The 20687-nt window shown below is 40.1% G+C and overlaps 2 long non-coding RNA genes and 1 pseudogene across 6 annotated transcripts in view; 1 reads left to right on the plus strand and 2 right to left on the minus strand.

The window, feature by feature from the left end:
- Positions 1-282: 282 nt before the first annotated feature.
- The window catches only part of LOC149562861 (uncharacterized), a 47132-nt gene continuing 26727 nt past the window's right edge, over positions 283-20687 (minus strand). For 2 of the 4 annotated variants that reach the window (XR_016364002.1, XR_016364003.1), the window contains exon 3: positions 283-1026. This is a non-coding gene — a long non-coding RNA (uncharacterized LOC149562861). Of the gene's footprint in view, positions 2254-20687 lie in introns of all 4 variants that reach the window. The other 2 variants (XR_016364004.1, XR_016364005.1) reach the window with 1 other exon arrangement.
- On the minus strand, positions 432-2306 carry LOC149562862 (protein OVEREXPRESSOR OF CATIONIC PEROXIDASE 3-like; annotated as a pseudogene). Its single transcript, XR_016363607.1, has 2 exons — positions 2175-2306; positions 432-1812 (listed from the first exon to the last, which is right to left on the minus strand). The product of XR_016363607.1 is annotated as a protein OVEREXPRESSOR OF CATIONIC PEROXIDASE 3-like (transcript).
- The window catches only part of LOC149562863 (uncharacterized), a 31817-nt gene continuing 11820 nt past the window's right edge, over positions 691-20687 (plus strand). The window contains exon 1 of the long non-coding RNA XR_016364006.1: positions 691-825. This is a non-coding gene — a long non-coding RNA (uncharacterized LOC149562863). The remainder of the gene's footprint in view (positions 826-20687) is intronic.

Here is a 20687-nt window from a genome sequence, read left to right on the forward strand (position 1 = left end):
AACAATTTTAATAATCAGACACGATGGATCAATTATTTAAATGCAATTTTAAGTAAGTCTAAAATGCACTTTAACTCTTACAGAGACAAATTAGAAATAAATATGGAAACACTAAAATATTTCACAATATTTATGTTTATCAAATTTAAAATGCTATAATGATCCAATCCACTTATCCAAATATTAAAATATTTATAAAAAATAAATAAAAGACATTTACAAAGGACACAATTTAATAATAGGTTTAACTCTAATGCAAATAGAAATAAATGCGCTTACAGATTATGTCGAAAATTTTATTAGTAGAGACACTCCTTAAGAATGATCTATCCACAGCAAATTTATCAGGACCAAATGAGACAGACTCAAAAATCCACCATCCACAAGCTTGGTTCAACAGGTCACTCCGTTGTCGATGAGAAGATATAACATATCATAAAACATAGGATAGAATTTTTTGTTTTAAAAATAAGAATGAATGAATATCGTATCCTCCTTGGTTCTACTTTACATATATTTATAAATATCCAAAGGGCAACGGTTGCCTTCCAAGCATTGCGTCTTTTCATAAATAAAACTAACGGATACTGAAAACTTATATGTTTTAATTTTATCAAAATATAATTAAACGCCTTTGCTTTATATCTCCCACTTGCGTTAATGCACAATCTTTTGCATCCGATCATATACAATAACTCCTCCAACATAGCTTTGCGTGAATCAACCCCATTATACAATGACTTCAGACGCTTTTAGTGCTCCTCCCGCTGGATCTGAGATACTATCTTTTCTATCACTTATTCATCATTATCGGAGGTACTGCTGGTGCGTCTTCCTACTTCGATCTCCTGATTCCTTCCGCGAATATCATGCTGCTAATCCATTGTGAGCTTTCGGGATTGTGTCTTTTGGCTGGTGATGCATCCTAGCATCATGTCATAGATTTCATGTTTACAAAAACCGCTTCAGGACCCCTCTCCATGCACTCATTCATGCCCTTATCCACGCAGACAGCATCCTTCATACCTGCGAGAGACACAAAACATCATCAGATATAGATCTTCAAATAATGATAAGTATAAAACCCTGTTTGAGAAACTCCCATATGGTACGAAAGCCTTCAGAATTGTTATTTGAGCATTTGTTGTTGCACTGAAATGCTCTTTCACAGATATCTGCTCCTAATATTACATCCGCACCACAGTTTTGTAGGCCATCTTGAAAAGCCGACTCCTATTTTAGATGTCTGCATTCTACCAATGTATGGTCTAGACAAAAATCTTCCTTTGTCTGTTTTGCCATCAAACCAATCCAGAATAGATTTTCGTGGCAAGTTTGTCAACTGCGCCATATTACTAAGCATGGCTTCAGTTGGGTGCCTCGTACGCTGATATACTTTCTCTAGTGTTGCAAGTTGCACTTTTTTAACCTCTTCTTTGCATTCCAGCCCCTCAGATTCACAAATACTGGTGACTCGGATTCATTTCTTTGCACCTCAGTTTCAGCCTGAGATGTCAATATAGAGTTTGAAGGTTTTCTTTCAAATTCAGATGACTCTACATTATATTTGGTAGACTCAGTATCTTCAATTGATTTTGTTGGATACTCCCTGTCAAGAAATAAAACTGGCTAAAGAGGAGGATTGCGCAATAATTCAAGGACTGTTCCTCATTTGAGGCCTACTTCTGCTGTAAGCTTTTTAATGCTGGCTTTACGACGACCCACATTCAATGCTGCAGCCAATTTCTGCAGTTGATAGTCCTCGTTGTCTTCTTCATCCTTCTGTAGCTTCTGAATAATTAATAGTAGGGCCTCTCAACACATAACAGGGTTCAAAAACAATCTCTCAAATCTGATTGCACCAATCTTATCTAGAAGCAACTATTGGAGATGATGCTGGTTATCATGTAAGAGATTCAGGTACTGTCCATTCAGAATAGAATCCAGTATGCCACTCCAATTGAGTGATGTACTATATGCACCTCAATCAGATTAGATCCTTGAAGGGAAACTACTTGCATTATAGTTTGGCCTAACTTGTATCCTTACTCCAATATGCTTTAAAATATGCATTTAAGATCTGTTGTTTTATATTTCTGCATTTAATCTACTTTGCATTATAATGCCTTGATATCAATGAGCCCTTTCCATCATGAAATGATCCTTAGATTTACAATAGCACATTGCGAAGGCTGTCTGAAAGGATACAAATTTCTGATAAACTCCAAGAAACTAATACTCCATCTCAGATTCCTGAAACAATAATGGATAACAGAAGATGCATTAGTTTTGTTTGTTTGCTCCATTCACTCCTCTTATCAGCTTCCACATCAATATTATAATCATAGACTTGAATATATAAATTGCAAACATATGCATCTCTTGGTTATGTCTTTCCCATTAGCTGATACGACATGGACGACGAGGCAACTAGGAGAATAGAGACTTATGAAATCTTAGGCTCCATCACCTAGTATGTTGCCAAACATAAACATGATAAGAAAGATGTTACAATGAGTTTCAGTGGTTGTAATCATTAGAAGGGAATTGGGAATGTCTCTGAAGGTCTATGTTATGACCATTACTGTTGAAGTGAAGAAAGATATGGTCAGGCAAATTGACACTGCAACTACTATAACAGTTAGCGACAAGCTATAGGTGATTTTATTGGTTTGTCAAATATACGATGAGTAAAGAGGAATGGTCTCGCGATGGCATAAAAGATACAGTTAAGATGATACAGTTATGACCGTAACTCATTTTTTATGATTGGTGAAGCACTGACAAAATGGAAAGGTGATCGGTGAAGTGGTGATAGGGTTTTTTAATAGGTTAAAGTGTATTGAGCTCTTGAGCAACAGTCGGTAAATTGATGATTGATGTTAGGGTTGTTATGGATTCAATTGTATTAGTCACAGTATGTTTATTTATCTTCCTAATTGGAGGTGATGATCTAGCATCACATTGATCAATGATACTGTATGAAGAATATTCTAGAGAAACCAAGTTTATGGTCAAAGTGTGTTTGACCTCTTGGCACAGAATTCCATGAATTTTTTATTGTGGACTTGTAAAAATATTTTGTGGCTCAAGAGTTGTCTTATAGAGTGTATGATCTAAGTGGGATATTTGAAATACATATTGATTTCAAATATTAGGTCTTGATTAAGGCAGTGGACTTGAAAGTCCAACATATACTAGTGGAAGTTGAACAATTTGTTATTGTTGATCATGATTGAACAAGTGCAATGAAGGGTGCAAGTTGTGATCAAGCCAAGGTAGAGTTAAGCATGTTGTGAAGTGTGTTTTGGTAGATCTAATCAAGTAGAAGTAGGTGTATTCCATAGATCATTCTTTATTTTATTCCCTAACAGTTATGGCAGTAAAATCCCTTAACTAAGTAGCTCATAACACGTCCTTTATTGTAAATCCTTTAACAGGGTAGCAATTTGATATGTGTTTAAAGTCCTTTAACTACTCTACTCCTAACAAGGTAATGCTCCTAACAGGGCTAGAGGTAAATCTTTCTAACTGGATGACACCTAATAGTGTCTAACTCCTAACAGGGTCAAGCTCCTTACAGGGCATACTTTAGAAGACTGCACAATTTGTGGGTATTGATTACCACCACAATTTTCATTCCTCAACACCATAAATCTCTATGTCAATCTTGTGGATATGTTTATGTGTTGAAATCTTTTAGTGTTGCTATTAAGTTATTCTTGAGATAAAGGTTTAAAGGTTGAAAAGTTGCTTGATTGGTTAATTAGTGATTCAACCCCTTCTCTTCCCCGCCCGTCTTAGTAATATAATCCCTTTGGACTAATAGTGGAGGGTTTTTACGGCTGGGGTGGGTGTTTATACATGAGAATAGGTGTATGGGATATTGGGTGGGTATTGGAGTGGGTTGACAAAAAAGGAGTTTGGGGCAATATTTTTTTTAATAGGGGGATTATTTAGTGCACGCCAGGAATGCATATGTTATGATTCAATTTTACAAGTGACACCTTTCTACCGTCTAAAGAACACAAGTTACTTCAGTGATACTTGAAAATAATGTATTGCCTGTTATACACTTCTTCTTTTTTCTTCTTATTTTTTAATCTTTATTTTCAACTTTCAGGGACTAAAACTATTAGCGACATTTAGGCCTTCTCCCATGCTGACCCAAATTTTTATTTTATCTTTGTCTTCATAGGCTCTACTTTAGATCCAAAAAAATTGAGCTCATGCTGAGTAGCTCAAGTAGCCATACAACTTTCACTACTATGAGTTCTTTTGATATCATGTTGTGGATATCATGTACCATCTATTATAGGGTGAAATTCTGTGAAAACATCTCATGTGTTGCAATGTCTGTGGTTTCCTTGGAATAAAGTGTGTTCCACTTTACGAAACACATTCCATTTTATAGGGGGCTAGAAATTCTACATCAATTGCATTTTAGAAATATTTAAAAAACCAATCTAATTTTATTTGTTGCCTTTGCAGCAGGCAATGCACTATCTTATTTGATTTGTTGCCTTTTATGAGTGCCAATCCACAATCTTGATTTATGTGTTGCCTTTGTGGAGGCCAAAACACTATCCAAATCTCCTTGCCCCGCCATATGGCTATCTAACATTACACAATTCATGTTAGCCGACTAGATGGTTCTGGCGGTATTTTATATTTTGTAGCCGATAGTCCGGCGGTGTTCTGTACTCTGTAGCCGACGGTCCGGCAGTGTTTCTGTATTCTGTAGCCGACGGTCCGGCGGTGTTTCTGTACTCTGTAGCCGACGGTCTGGCGGTGTTTCTGTACTCTGTAGCCAACGGTCCAACGGTGTTTCTGTATTTTGTAGCCGACGGTCCGGCGGTGTTTCTGTATTCTGTAGCCGACGTCGTCGGTAAACAGTTTGTAGCGGATAGAATAATTGTGGCCGACGGACTCCTTCGAGAAGGTTCAACGATAGTATTCATATCCCGTCTAGGATCATTGTAAAGCATTAATCATTCATCTACTATTGCGAATATAATTCTGCTATTCGTGTTCATTGTCTGTCTGCGTTCATTTTCTTTACCTGTACGGTAAACATTTGGCGCGGTTGCCTTATGAATCTGGAAGGTGGGAGGAATGAAGATTAATGCCAAATCAGCTTAACAAAGATCGGAATAAGGCGAAGGGAAAAGATGGAATCCGTACTGCGCAGGAGAATTTAATTCTGGCACAGCAAGCCGAACACCGACGAAGATTTCAGAAGATTGCCGACAGAAATAGAAGTGCGGAGGAATTGTTGGAGGAGACTCGGTAGCGGGTGGAATTGGTGGAAGAAACACGGGAGTTCTTGAATTTGTGTTCGCCGAGGGAAGAAAATCAAACGGAAGAGCATCAACTCGCACGGCTCGCAGTGCCGATGGAGCACGAGCGTGGAGTGATCTCTTCGTCCAAGATAGACTTCCGCGGGAAACAATTTCAGAGGATCCTTCTTCTTCACCAAGGTTCGCAACTGTCGAGACCTCCGGTGTGGGAGAGCAGTCCGCCTGTGTGGGAGAGCACTCCGCCGGTGTGGGAGTGCAGACCGCCGATGTGCGAGTGCAGACCTCCGGTGTGGGAGACCAATCCGCCAGTGTGGGAGTGCAGACCGCTGGTGTGGGAGTAAAGAGCGTCAGTGTTGTAGGACCGAGCAACGCTTGTTTACAGAAACCAATTGTGATGGCGGGACCAAAAGAGAAACTATCGAAGTTCAATGGCGATGGTACGGCTGATCCTATTCGACATTGCAAAACATGTGAAACGATCTGGAGGGCAAATGGCATAACTAATGAAGACGACTGGATGAGACAATTTCCGGCAACCCTATGGGGTGTGGCAATTGATTGGTTTTCGGATACGGATCCACAAAAGCTGGATACCTAGGATAACATTAAAAAGGAGTTCCTAGCGGAATTTAAACTCTTGCGAGATGATAATGAAATCGTAGCAGAGATTTTCAATACGAAACAAGGGAAGCACGAAACTGTCCTCGTCTACACCAGGAGATTAAAAGACTTAATAAACAAAATGGAAAGCAAACCGGCGGATGGATTGCAGAAAAGGTGGTTTGTGGACGGCCTACGCTCACAGTTGCGGAAGAAAATGAAAATTGTACCATCGTCGTCATACGTGGATGCTTATAATAGAGCAATGAACTTTGAAAGTGTACAGAAGACAAAGAAGAAGAAAACTAGCTCCTCTGACTCTAATGACGACGAATCTACTGGAGATGATAGCAGCGACGACGAAGGTAGTAGCAAAAAGGTTCGTGCCTTACAGAAGGATATGGTTCGAATGATGAAGGAGTTTAAAAATATGCAGAAGGAGCCAAAAGGTAGTGAACTGTGGTGCACAGAATGTAAGACCGACGGTCATACTAAAGGATCGTGTCCGAAGAACCAATTCTGTGACATTTGTCAGATCATGGGCCATTCGACAAAGGACTGTCCCTTCAACATGAAGACAAGAGGATCTCCGCAGGTGTTTCTCACACAAGAGGCTTCCCCGTCGGGTAGTAGCGGAAACACGAATACCGCCGGTGCTACATCCGCAGGGTATAGGAATAATAGCAGAGGGCAAAATAACAACAATGCAAACAATAACAATAATAATGGGAGCCGAAGTCGAATCAGTATGATGCAAATGGACGGCCGATCGTTCAATGCTGAGCATGTAATTTGTGGGGTCATTTTGCGCGGGATTGTACAATGGCAAACACACCGAAATTATTATGCAGATGGTGCGGACCCGGCGATCACGAAGATTCCAAGTGTCCAAAGTCTGGAGTAAACTTAATCACTGTCGGCACGGATGTAGAGGAGATTCTGGCAATTACACGGAGGCAAGCGGAGGAAAAGAGGAAATTGGGGGAAGCGCAGGCAAAAATTGCAAAAGCATCATTGCCAGGGACATCTCAGTTGAAGGATATCACCGGCACCTTGGCACGGAACTTTGCAGAACAAAACATTGTACGACAGATCTTACAAACGGAGATACCAGTCAAGATAAGTGACCTCCTTCTCACAATGCCCCAATTACGGACGGCCATTTTGAATTATACACCGTTTCTGAAAGCAACGGAGGACACAGGAAGGGACAGTAGGGAAGCAACGGCAACCGACCCAATGCTGTTGGCATTCACATTCGGACGGCATCCGACGGTCGTCGAGATGGGAATTTTGGGAAATGTTTTGACAGAGACAATTGTTGACGGAGGGTCTGGCATGAATGTGTTGTCGAAGGATACTTGGAAGAAGTTGGGAAAGCCGACATTGTGGCCACCTACATTTCAGTTGCTCACGGCGGACCAGCACGGAATCAAACCGTTGGGAATCTTGAGGGGGCAACCGGTAACCATTGGTACGCAACCATTTTTATTGGATTTTGTGGTCATTCCATTAAAAAGAAAAGGATATGATGCTATTCTGGGACGGGATTGGTTGGTGCAAGCAAGAGTAAAACATGATTGGAAACGAAATACTCTATCAATGGAGCATGGAGGCAAAAGATTCACAATTGACCTGCACAAGCAAATGGTTAGCGAGGAGGCAACATTGTCAGATTCTGACAGTGAAGGCGAGAGTGATGACGAAGGAAAGAGGAGAATGGAACCGGATGAAGGAGTATTGAGACTTGACGGAGGATCAAATGACGACGACCTAGACTCGGTGAATGGCCTTTACCACTGGCAGATAGAAGACTACGAACTCTTTTCGAGTTGTAATATGCTAAGAGTCGACAAAGATGAGAAAAAGGAGGAAAACGAATGTCCGGAGGAATGCAGGGAAGTGGAAGAAGGAAAAGCTGCCATTGCTGAAGCTGAGGGGAAGAACATACAGTCTGAACACAGAAAAACGAAAAATCCCACTGTCTAGTACATGGTGAATGGACCGCGCGGAAAGAAAAAGTTACACCGCAGCATAAATTTAGTGGAAGGGCACCGACAGCAAGGAAATAATCCAGTTGCGCGACGACCGCAAGCACAGTGGGCGACGGGGGTGGCACAAAACAAATGTAAGGCATATGACGGTCAGAATGAAATCAAAATGGAAAATTTTAAGGGCAGATGGGTTGGACCATATCAGATTCGGAAGGTCGGCGACAATGGAGCGATCAAATTATCAACTTTGGACGGGCAGAAGATACTTCCAGCAGTCAACAGATCCAAATTCAAAATATATGGTGCCAGGAAGACTCCGTCGCTGTCACAGAATGGCCAACTGACTCCGTCGTCGTTGCAAAATGGCGACGCCTGGAGGCAAAATGGAGGTACCTTTGTTATTTTTTATTTCTTTTAGAAAATTTTTAATTTTAAAAAAAAAAAAAAAAAAAAAAAGTTTTAAAAAATTTTTAAAAAAAAAAAAGGGGGACCCGTGGACAGAAAGGCCCGCGGGCAGTGAAAGTCCCACGGGCAACTACTGTCCCCGGGCAATGAACGTCCCGCGGGCAGCAGACCCCGCGGGAGTCTAGCGAAAGGTCCCGCGGGCAGAAGACCCCGCGGCAGGAGTTTACGAAAAGTCACGCGGACAGTCTGTCCGCGGGCTGTTAAAAGCCCCGCAGGCAACTATCCGCGAGCATAAAGTTTTTTTTCCGGCAGAACAAAAAAAACAGAGAGAGCCCCCGCTTCCAGCATACATTTTATAAATCCTCGCCCAGTTAGCCGCCAGCGAAAGAATGGGCCACGAGTAGAAAAAGGAAGGCCGCAGGTGAGGAGAGAAAGGCCGCGGGTAGGAGAAGAAAGGCCGTGCATAGGACGCGGGTTAAGACAAAAGATTCAATTCCGCCAATCAGAGTTTCTCCTCCACGCTGCAAGGGAAAAGACTTCCGCAGGGAAACAGAGACATAAAGAAGAGTGCTTGTTCTGCCAGAAGGAGAAGAATTTCTATGTGCAGAGGGATTTGTGGTGGATTGTAGACGAAGCAGTTAATTAAAAAAGAAAAAAGAGAAAAAAAAAAAACGACAGATTCAAGTTGTTTAGAATGAGTTACAGATGATGCCAAAAGGAAGGGGACGCATCAATGGTTGCCAGAAAGAGTGTAGAGTCGGAAGAAAATGGCAGAAATAGTCTGTTCCGTGCATTTTTGTGTGGGCTCCGGAGTGCTAATTTGGTCTTGGCGGCAAGGGGCGCTGCCTCTCGACCCCGCCCTGTACTGCGACAGGGAGCGCACCCGAGGCGCTGCCCCTCGACCCCGCCGGGGGCGTTGTCCCCTGGACCCCCAGTCGTTTCGGATATCAATCGTGTGAGTCTGACCAATTGAGAAGAGTTGAAGTTGCTGCAGGCATGGACTTTCTGTGTACCAGAGGCAGTGGGAGCACGTGTTAGCTGTGAGGCTGTCTTGGTGGATACGTAGAGAGCTCGGGAGGAGCTAATCATCCAGTTGGAGGCAGTGCAGCGACACTTGGCTCAGGGTACCGAGGAATTGAAAACAGAGAAAGCAGCACAGGTGGCTATCAAGGTCAGCTTAAGGAGACAGTATTGTGTTAGCAGAGACTATAGATGTAACGGGATGAATGTGGAAGTGATGTGGCAGAAGCAGATTTTTCTTGTTGTAGTCACTTTGATGATATATTTTGTTTGTTAATTTGTCTCAGATATGTTGTAATTGTCGTCCAGAGACGACTTTTCTTTTTGGGGGGGATGGTGTTAGCCGACTGGATGGTTCTGGCGGTATTTTGTATTTTGTAGCCGACGGTCCGGCGGTGTTCTGTACTCTATAGCCGACGGTCCGGCAGTGTTTCTGTATTCTGTAGCCGACGGTCCGGCAGTGTTTCTGTACTCTGTAGCTGACGGTCCAGCGGTGTTTCTGTACTCTGTAGCCGACGGTCCGACGGTGTTTCTGTATTTTGTAGCCAACGGTCCGGCGATGTTTCTATATTCTGTAGCCGACATCATCGGTAAACAGTTTGTAGCGGATAGAATAATTGTGGCCAACGGACTCCTTCGAGAAGGTTCGGCGATAGTATTTATATCCCGTTTGGGATCATTGTAAAGCATTAATCATTCATCTACTATTGCAAATATAATTCTGTTGTTCGTGTTTATTGTCTGTATGCGTTCATTTTCTTTACCTGTACAGTAAACAATTCACTACCCATATAGGAAAAATCGCAATAATCATTATCTCGCAAGCTATATTTGATTGCCATCATGTTTTTATCTTTTTTTATAAAATTTAAATATTTCTAAATCTAGTAATTTGTCTATAGCTAACATGTTATGGTATAACTAAGGACTCTCTCGCAAAGGTTTGGGTCTTTACCCATAAGGAGTCTATGCGTGGACTCAAGATTATGTTTTCCTGTTGTATCTTGGTATAATCTTTCTAACCCTTCACTCTCTACTTTACCCTACATTGCACTAATGATGTGCTCGTTAAAGTGGGGGAAAAACATAACGTCATAAATTGTATGTCATGCAATTCTTAATCACATGGCACCTCAACTTTAGCCAAAATCTAATTTCCACTTAAGCCTTCATTTGACCATAGTTGCCTAGTCACATAAGCACTACAAAGAAATCCTTGTGATGTGCTTATCTCATTAATCTATAGACCATATGTGGTTGTTGGAACATTACGTCTCCTATTCTCAACAATATAATCCCTCCTATGATTCGCCAGCCATCTAGTGCATCAGGATGCGAACGTAATTGGAGTCTTTTTGAGCACATACACTCAAAGAAGCGCAATAGGTTGGCCATCTAGTGCATCAGGATGCGAACGTAATTGGAGTCTTTTTGAGCACATACACTCAAAGAAGCGCAATAGGTTGGCAGTGCAAAAATTAAATGATCTTGTCTTTGTTCACTACAACCTTCGCCTTCACCATAGACAAATCCTTGGCACCGATACAACTCCGATTGTATTAGAGAATGTTGATCCTCATGCAGAGTGGAACACAGAGGTGGATGATCCTATCTTCAATGATGAAGATGTGGAGTGGGTAGATCAGGTGGATCGAGAGGCTGAGGCAGTAGCGATGGCAGTTGAGGAGGCTAGAGCACGAGGAGACAGAGTGGACCCTAAGCTAGGAGTGATGGATCCGAGGCTGATGACGAGGATTATGTGCGTGAGGAGGATGATGATGATGAGGATGAGGAGGAGGTTCAGGGTCAGCCTCAGACACAGGCAGAGAGGATGACTCTAGAGTCTTCCATGACTTATCTTAGACGCACTTGTAGGAGGACATAGAGGATGGCTCTAGTTGTTATTTTGATAAATGTTTTGAACCTTTGAATTTGATACCATGGATTTTGTAATCCATGAATGTTGTAGACATTTGAGTCTTTGATATTGGAGTGACACTATGTTTATTACTTTATAGTTTATAACTTTATATTGTGGTTATTCAATTTTTTTCCTTCAAAAATTCGCTTTTATACTTATGTGATCTATGCAAAATTGTGTATGTGTATTAAGTAGGTTCTATTTATATCAATTATTGTGTATTTGATGTTAATTGACTAAAAGATGCAAGAAACAATCTTAAAATACTTAAAAATCTTTGGATTTCATGAGTTTTTCAATTTTCCGAGTCCTTGCCGAGTCCGGTCGCCAAGTCCGAGTCCGAGTCGGATTTTGACCTTTCCGAGTCAGAGGCGAGTCCGAGTCCCGTAACACTGGTCTTAACTAATAGCAATCACCACGTATGGTCATAACCCTACATGGCAAAAGCCACGTAAGGGTCATCTCCCTACGTGAGTGTAACCTTTCATTGCATATATATGTCAAGTGATTGCTGTGGGAAAAATATCAATACCATGGCATTTGATTACCCCTGCAAGGCAACTATTAATATCTACATTACAATATAAAGTTGTTTTCCATATCAACGTCTGCAATTAAGAACATCAAGTGCAATAATCAGTGATAAATATATAACAGTTTACTTCAAGGAAGTATAAATATCTGTGACAAAGAAAGAAAGATCCAACTGATTGAGTCTGAAAATAAAGTCCAGAATTCTCTATCTCTGATTTCACATTCCTTAACAAGAATCCCCAATAGTATACATTTAAATATTATTTGAGATTGACAATGAATAATGAATACAAAGGGAGTTCAAGCATAGTGCGCAATGATGACAAAAGAAGAATAGGCTATGCCAACATACAATAAGATAGGCTATGCCAACACATTCAAATGAAGATACCAAGAAATGAGTTATCTTCATATCAATTACATAGATTAGCAATACCATTGGACTTCACCAATACATAAAGAGATAACCAACTTAACATACAAAAAATTAGCAATAATAACTCATCAATACCTTCAAGACATAAGACTAAATGTATTCTTCATCATCTCTTTTTAAAAAACAAGTTCAAAAACCCTTTTGTACAAAGTATAAAACCAAAAGTTTCTTTGGAAATTTCTCGAAAGTATCCCATCTGTAAAATGTTTTTACATTACTTTTATAACCAAATTGTAACCACTTAGGATAACTACTAACTTGTAACCATTTAGGATTAGTGTTGTCTGGGGACGCATCCCTAGTAGTTTTTCAATTGTCCTTGTCCCAGAAACATCTCGAGAACTTGAGGATGCCTAGGGGACTTTAACTTTGGCTTCTAGAGCAAATATGACTATGAATCTCAAAGTAACACAAATTTGGCATATGAATTCTGCTAATTCTTATATTTTGAGGTTCTATTATGTATGAGTGCATGCTTTTATCCATGTTTTCATATGAGTATTTTAGATGTTTCTATATATTTTTAAATACCCTATGGTTATATAGTTGTCTCCTAGCCATACCAAAAATTGGCAAACAAAATGTTGTCCTATAAACTCATCTCCTCATCCCTGATTGTACCCGTCCCAGAACTTGGGGAAACATTGCTTAGGATAACTACTTAAGTAACCATTTAGGATAACCACCAAGGAAAACACTTAGCATAACTACCCAAGTTATCGCTTAGAGTAACTACCTATTTAAAACAAATTTCGGTTTACCTAACCTTACAACAATAGAGCCCAAATGCTATCTTTACAACAAGTGATAGTCACTTTTTAAAAATGACAAGTGGACAATTGTAACTTTTAAAAGAAACAAATCACCATCCTTACTAGGGTAGTTTTTCATCTTCATCTGCTTTAATTGTACTCATCATCATCTCGCTATCTAGCCATTTTAGATCAAAAAAGACATATATTTCTGCTTGAACAAATAATTTTGAAGACCAACTATTTCATCACATACAAATCAGTAGGTCGACCATTGGTAGAAAGAATATCCATACATAATTTGAAACATTGTGTAACCTTTTTAACCTTCCAAAACTATTAACCATGCTTTAAAATAATATCACATCACCATCCTTTACCTTGATTTTAAATAATACAAGCATCTATGAACATTTGTCATACCTTAGCAATAGAGAATTGCATGACATTTGAAGCATTTAATAACACATCCATTCTTTGTTTTAGCACAAAAAATTGCTAGCAAAGTTTCCACAAATGTGAATATTGCCAAATGTTTTCGAAAGTGGATTTATTGTATTTTCATGAAACTTTCGAGAGCTTTTTCAACAAGTTCCACTTTTTCCAAATCTAGCAATCATCATATTGTGAAAAGGTGTCTCTTTGAAGGTTTATTTGAAACCACAATGTTTTTGATTGTGCTTCTACATGTTCCTTGCATGTCAAATAATGGATTCCCAATGGTATTATTTGACAAAAGGTTTGCATTTATTCATGCATTGATACTTGTCCATAAGTGATGATTTGGGAGATCAAGATTTTGTGTTTGGGATAACTTCAAACTTAGATAATACTTTCATAATAGTATAAACATTATTCTTAGTAACCATTTTGTAATTAGTGCATCCCATGAGATGCTACCTTTGAGGCTTTCTATCAAATAAGACATACTTTTGTCCATGCTTCCACATTTTACATAACTCTTGTAGGTTTAACATTTGATATATATTCTTTTCTCTTACTCATTCTTCAATAGAAACTTGTAATATATCCCAAACTTCCACTTGATGCAGACATGCTAGCTTCTATGTTAGCTTAGTTCATTTGCTTGATACCACTATAATGACCCTTGCCAATAGGCCACTAAAACCACTAATATTGAACTGTGAAATTTTGTCAAACACTTGACATGCAAACTAAATACACTGCTGAAAGTAAAATGTTGAATGAAGGAAATTGTTGTGCAACAAATCTACTCAAATAGCTGATGTAAAATAGTGCCAATGTATTTATTCAATGATAACCAAATGCTTTTACATATGATATGCGATTTTCAACTCAAAACATTACAACATGGCACATTGCAAACAAACCCTTACTAGCTGAATGCAACTGAGAATTTCTTGCAACCACAAACTGAAATGAAAGAACCTGGATTTGAGTAGATGTTGGAGACTGAATGTTGAAGACGAAATGATGAAAATGCAACTCCAACCTGCCCTCAAATTTGCTGACCGTACGGCCTGCAGGTACAGCAGTACATGTACAGACTGGTACGACACCTAGCAAAAATAAATACTGTGCTGAAAGGTGCCGAAAATGGTATAGAAATAATCACCAAGCTCCAAGGAAAATTCTCCTAGAAAAAGACTTCAACCACCTACACTGCCGTGTAAATAGTAGTGATGGGGAAAAAGTGTGCATACTTCGTCAACCTGTCTACCAACACATAAATGCAATCTCGCTCTTGGGCCTTAGGCAAGCCTGTAATGAAATCCATGGATATACACTCCCACTTCCTGACAGGAATGGGAAGTGGCTGTAGGAGCCCTGCTGGAAAGAGTGTGCTCTTATTTGTTCTGCTAACAAACAGGGCACTCTCTAACATACTGCAACACATCTGCCTTGAGCCCCTTCCATGTGAACTACTCCCGTACCTACCTGTACATTTTGAAGTATCCAGGATGTCCAGCAGTAGGTGAATCATGAAGTGCTCTCATAACAATACGCTTCACCTTCAATCCTGGGACTAAGAATATCTTGTTCTTATAGATAATCAAACCATCTACAAGTGTATACCTAGTATCGACAACTGTCCCATCAACAATCCCAGATGGCCATGAATCTCTAGCATACTCAGCAATGATCAAGTGCCTCCAATCCTCCAATATCTGAATCATAGCACTGAGATGTGGTCTACGTGACAATGCATCTGCCACCACATTCTGAGTCCCTTTCACATAGGAGATGTCAAAATCATAAGCCTGCAATTTACTAACCCACTTTTGTTGCCCGACATTGAGATCTCTCTATCCAAGGAAATGTCTCAAACTATTGTGGTCAGTTTTAATGCAAAACTTACCACCCACCAAATACTACCTGAATTTAGCCAATGCATGCATAATAGCCAACATCTCCTTGTCATATATACTAAATTATCTCTCTGGCCCATGGAGCTTCCTGCTCTCAAATGCAATGGGTTGCTTGTCCTGTATCAGAACAGCACCAATACCCTCTCCAAAAGCATCACACTGAAGCTCAAATGGCTTCGAAAAGTCGGGCAACGCTAACACAGGGCACGTAGTCATGATCTCCTTGAATCTATCAAAGCAAGCTTGTGCCTCAGGTGTCCAAACAAAGGCTCCCTTCTTCAACAAATCCGTCATAGGAGCTGCATGACGTGAATACCCACTGACAAATCTGTGGTAGAAACCACACAACCCAAGAAACCCTCTTAACTGTGTCAGGTTCTCTAGAGTAGGCCAATCCACAATAGCACGGATCTTATCAGGATCCATCCTTACTCCCTCTGCACTAATGATGTGACCCAAATACAATAACTCTGTCATGCCCAAATCACATTTGGACTCCTTGGCATACAAGGACTCCGACTGCAGGATCCCCAAAACTGTCTCCAAGTGCTTCATGTGCTCCTGCCAAGTTCGATTGTAAATCAGAATATCATCAAAGAAGACTAACACATACTTCCTCAACTAGTGACGGAAGACCCTGTTCATGGTGGACTAAAAAGTAGCTAGTGCATTGGTCAGCCCAAATCGCATGACCACAAACTCAAAGTGCCCACAATGACATATGAAGGCAGTCTTCTCAGTATCCTGCTCTCTAACTCTGATCTGATGGTAGCTGGATCTCAAATCAATCTTCATGAAGTAACATGCACCGTGAAGCTCATCAATCAACTCATCAATCCATGGAATGGGGTACCTGTTCTTGATTGTCCTTTTGTTCAGCACCCTGTAATCAATGCACATCCTCAATGTACCATCCTTTTTCTTCACCATCACAACCGAAGAAGCAAAAGGAGACTTGCTAGGCCTAATGTGACCCATCACAAGAAGCTCCTTGATGGTTTTCTCGATCTCATCCTTGAGCCTCTTAGGATGCTTGTATGGCATAATCATCATAGGTTTAGCACCCTCCTCCAACTCAATGATGTGCTCAATAACTTTGTTTGGTGGTCTGCCAGGTGGAATGTCACTGAAGACTCTGTCATACTTCACTCTTAATCTCTGTATGTCTGGGTGATACTCTATCTTATGCTCTCCCTCTTGTGTAGGCATGAGAGTACATACGGCTGCCCACTCAATGTCATCATGTCTGGCTATCCTCTCCAGTCGTCTGAAGGAAATAACCCTAGTGAAAGAAATGTGTTGCTTCCCATACACTTCAAACTTAATCTCCATGTCCTTCAATCTGAAGGTGACCTCTTCCAATGAGCGCAACCACTCCATCCCAAGAACAATATCCAGATCACCCATGTTGACAACATGGTAGTCCACCTTGAACTCATAGTTGTTCGGGTGTAAAGGAAAATTTCTAACCATCCTATTACACTTAAGAGTGTAACCATCAACAACCTGTACTCGTAGTCCCTCAAACTCCTCAGTCATAATTCCACGATGTTCAACAAAACGTGCATCAATGAAATTGTGCGTAGCACCTGTATCAACCAAAGTAATAACTCTCTACCCTGCTAGAACACCACGCGGTCTAAAAGATCCTTCCTGGTGAATGTTAGACAAGCGTGCCTCATGTAAGTGCAATTTGGGCTCTTCTTTAGTCTCTGGAGCTTCTGCTTCTGCCTCAGGCTCTACATCAGTATGATCAACCTCATGTTCAGAATTATCAGAATCTGAACCCTCGTAGTAAGCCCACATAACCCTGTTGGCCTTCCCCTTAAGCCTCATAGGACAATCATGATCTCTGTTGTAGGGACCCTTGCAAAAGAAACATAGCTTCTTCCTGCGCAAGTCATTCAGTGTCTCCATATCCAAAGGTGCAGTAGACTTACCCTTGGTGTCACTTTTTTTGCCCTTGTTTTTATCAAACTTCTTATTGTCCTTGAATGAAGAAGTGCTCCTGGAGGTGAACTTGTTGGAGGGTGCTGTGAGCTCCATGCTTCGTGCCTTCCTCATAGCCTCCTACAATGAAGGGGGATCGAATGCCTTGATCCACCCCTTTAGAGGTTCAAACAACCCCTTTGTAAATAGGATAATCAACCTCCTCTCGGACACATCTTGCATCATCACTGATAATCTCTAAAACTCATTGATGTAGACCTCCAAACTGTCTATCTGTCTCAGCTGTGCAAGATCACGGAAGAAGACCTCCGGGTCTTTCTTATCAAAGCGCTCTAACAATCTATCCACAAAATCCTAATAGGATGTCACCTGATTATGCTGCAATGTAACCATAACATGTGACCACCAATAATGTCTTGCGCCCTCTAAATGCAAAGTGGCATACCTAATAGCATCCGTCTCTGACATAGGCCTCAATGCTAGGAATGTATCTAACTTATGGATCCAGGCTTGTGCTGTCATTTGTCCGTTGCTGTCAAAAGATGGTAAGGTGAGCTTGCTAGCAGCGAATCAGCATAAGCAGTATCCAGATCAGAAGAAAACAGAGAGGAGTTTTGAGGTTGGCGACATGGTTTACCTCATGTTGCAGCCTTACCGACAGTCTACTCTCAGGAAGAGGGGGTCAGAGAAGCTTAAGCCTAGATACTATGGCCCTTTCAGGATTATCAGGCGGATAGGTGAGATGGTTTATGAGCTTGAGCTTCCAGCAGATAGCAGGGTGCACAATGTTTTCCATGTGTCACGGCTCAAGAAGGCGTTGGGTCAGCATGTTGTGCCTTCAGCAGTTCTTCCTCCATTGGATGATGAAGGGAAATTGGTTCTTGTTCCCAAGTGCACCATTGACAGTAGAGAGAGACAGCTCCGTAGGAGGACTATCAAAGAGTACTTGGTGAAGTGGAGAGATTTACTCGAGGAGGATGCCACATGGGAGGGGGAAGATATTTTGCAACATCCAACTTTGAGATTGCTTGAGGGCAAGCAATTCCAAGAGGGGGGGACTGTCATGTCCCCTTTTTAATGACATGTTATTTTTCAGTGAATTTGTCTATCATGGACTCTCGTAGGCAGATGATTTTGGTGAGAGAGTCATTCTGATGATTATTTGAGGATCGGATGGTCTATTTTTCTCTTGGGAAGATGGGGTTTATCATATTTTTATTTTATGTGTTATGTGAGGCCAAAATATTATAATTGAGTTGAGTTGCACTTTTTATTTTATAAAGTTACTTTTTATATAAAGTGCATTACAAAGGGATTTCATAAGAATATTTTATGGATACTTCTAGAAGTTCTTAGTGGCTTCTTAGAAAAGTGCATAAATAGAGTGCTTGGCCTTTCATTTGGACAGCCCAAGTTTTGAGTTTACACTACTTTTCTCTTTGAGCATTTGTGGTGCCATCTTGGTCTGCAGATTGTCATTTGATCATTAGAAACGGAGTCTCCTAAGGATTTGCATAACTGAGGAGGTGAAATATCTTTTTAAGGGTTGCACTTTGGAAGTGGTATTCAGCTACTTCAAGTTGGGCTTATTTGTTATTTAGACATTTCCAGTAGGGTTCGATTTTTCAGCCTGGACATACATTTTTGCTCATATCTCACTGTTGGCTGGGAGTTTTATTTTCATTTTTTGGGAGAATTTTCCTTGGAGCCTGGCGATTATTTCTATACCATTTTCGGCACCTTTCAGCACAGTATTTATTTTTGCCAGGTGTCGTACCAGTCCGTACATGTATGGTTGTACCTACAAGCCGTACGATCAGCAAATCTGAGGGCAGGTTGGAGTTGCATTTTCATCATTTCGTCTTCAGCATTCAGTCTCCAGCATCTACTCAAATCCAAGTTCTTTCATTTCAGTTTGTAGTTGCAAGAAATTCTCAGTTGCATTCAGCCAGTAAGGGCTTGTTTGCAATGTGCCATGTTGTAATGTTTTGAGTTGAAAATCGCATATCATATGTAAAAGCATTTGGTTGTCATTGAATAAATACATTGGCACTATTTTACATCAGCTATTTGAGTAGATTTCTTGCACAACAATTTCCTTCAGCATTTTACTTTCAGCAGTGTATTTAGTTTGCATATCAAGTGTTTGACGAAATTTCACAGTTCAGTATTAGTGGTTTTAGTGGCCTATTGGCAAGGGTCATTACAACTTCTACATGTTCCTTGCATGTCAAATAATGGATTCCCAATGGTATTATTTGACAAAAGGTTTGCATTTATTCATGCATTGATACTTGTCCATAAGTGATGATTTGGGAGATCAAGATTTTGTGTTTGGGATAACTTCAAACTTAGATAATACTTTCATAATAGTATAAACATTATTCTTAGTAACCATTTTGTAATTAGTGCATCCCATGAGATGCTACCTTTGAGGCTTTCTATCAAATAAGACATACTTGTGTCCATGCTTCCACATTTTACATAACTCTTGTAGGTTTAACATTTGATATATATTCTTTTCCCTTCCTCATTCTTCGGTAGAAACTTGTAATATATCCCAAACTTCCACTTGATGCAGACATGCTAGCTTCTATGTTAGCTTAGTTCATTTGCTTGAATTTTTTTTAAAACTGATTCGATAATCCCATTTCACGAGTATTTTGGAATCGTCTCATTTCATTCCTTGAGTTGACATCTCTTTGAGCCACACCATCAAATAGTTTCAAATTCTTTCTATGCTCCCACATTATGCATGCAACTCCACTATAACATTCCAACCAACTACCTAATATAAAATCCAAATTTTTGCTATGCTTTGGTGATGCCCAAACAATATTTGAAAAGATCCCTTTGTGGCATGGGCGAGGAGGATGACACAAATGTTGTGGGATTCAGTTTTAATCCTATCAATTGCACTTTCTTGAAAGTTTCCAATGTTGTTTCAACAAATTCAATTCAACCATATATCACAATCATTGCATGTCATGTAACCACCATCATTTGGAATTCAGCTTCTTCGTCTATTATTCAACATATTGCGTGAATCTCTAATAAGAATTTCCAACTATAAAAGATTCAAAAGAAAATGAACCAAAATATGTTCAATAACATTCAGAATTCTTATTGAGTCTGATAATATTGTGTTGCCTTCATTTGCTAGGTCCATTCATCAGTTTTTATCACTTTCACAACTATTTGAGCTTCACTATGCCTATCTAATATATTTGCAATGAACATTTCTAGAGCCTTTTCAACAAACCTATTTTGTATATATCTTGTAGTCATGATATTCCATGAAGCTACATCTTTGAAGGATTATATCAAATGATGCAAGAGCTTATACTATGATTCCATATTTTGTATAGATGTTGCAACTACAAAACCTGAGAAAATCATTCATCCTCTATGCTTTAATGAAGGC

Source organism: Cupressus sempervirens, chromosome 4, assembly GCF_028749045.1.
Source record: "Cupressus sempervirens isolate cs-2001-9-10 chromosome 4, ASM2874904v1, whole genome shotgun sequence".
In the NCBI taxonomy this organism is placed as follows: domain Eukaryota; kingdom Viridiplantae; phylum Streptophyta; class Pinopsida; order Cupressales; family Cupressaceae; genus Cupressus; species Cupressus sempervirens.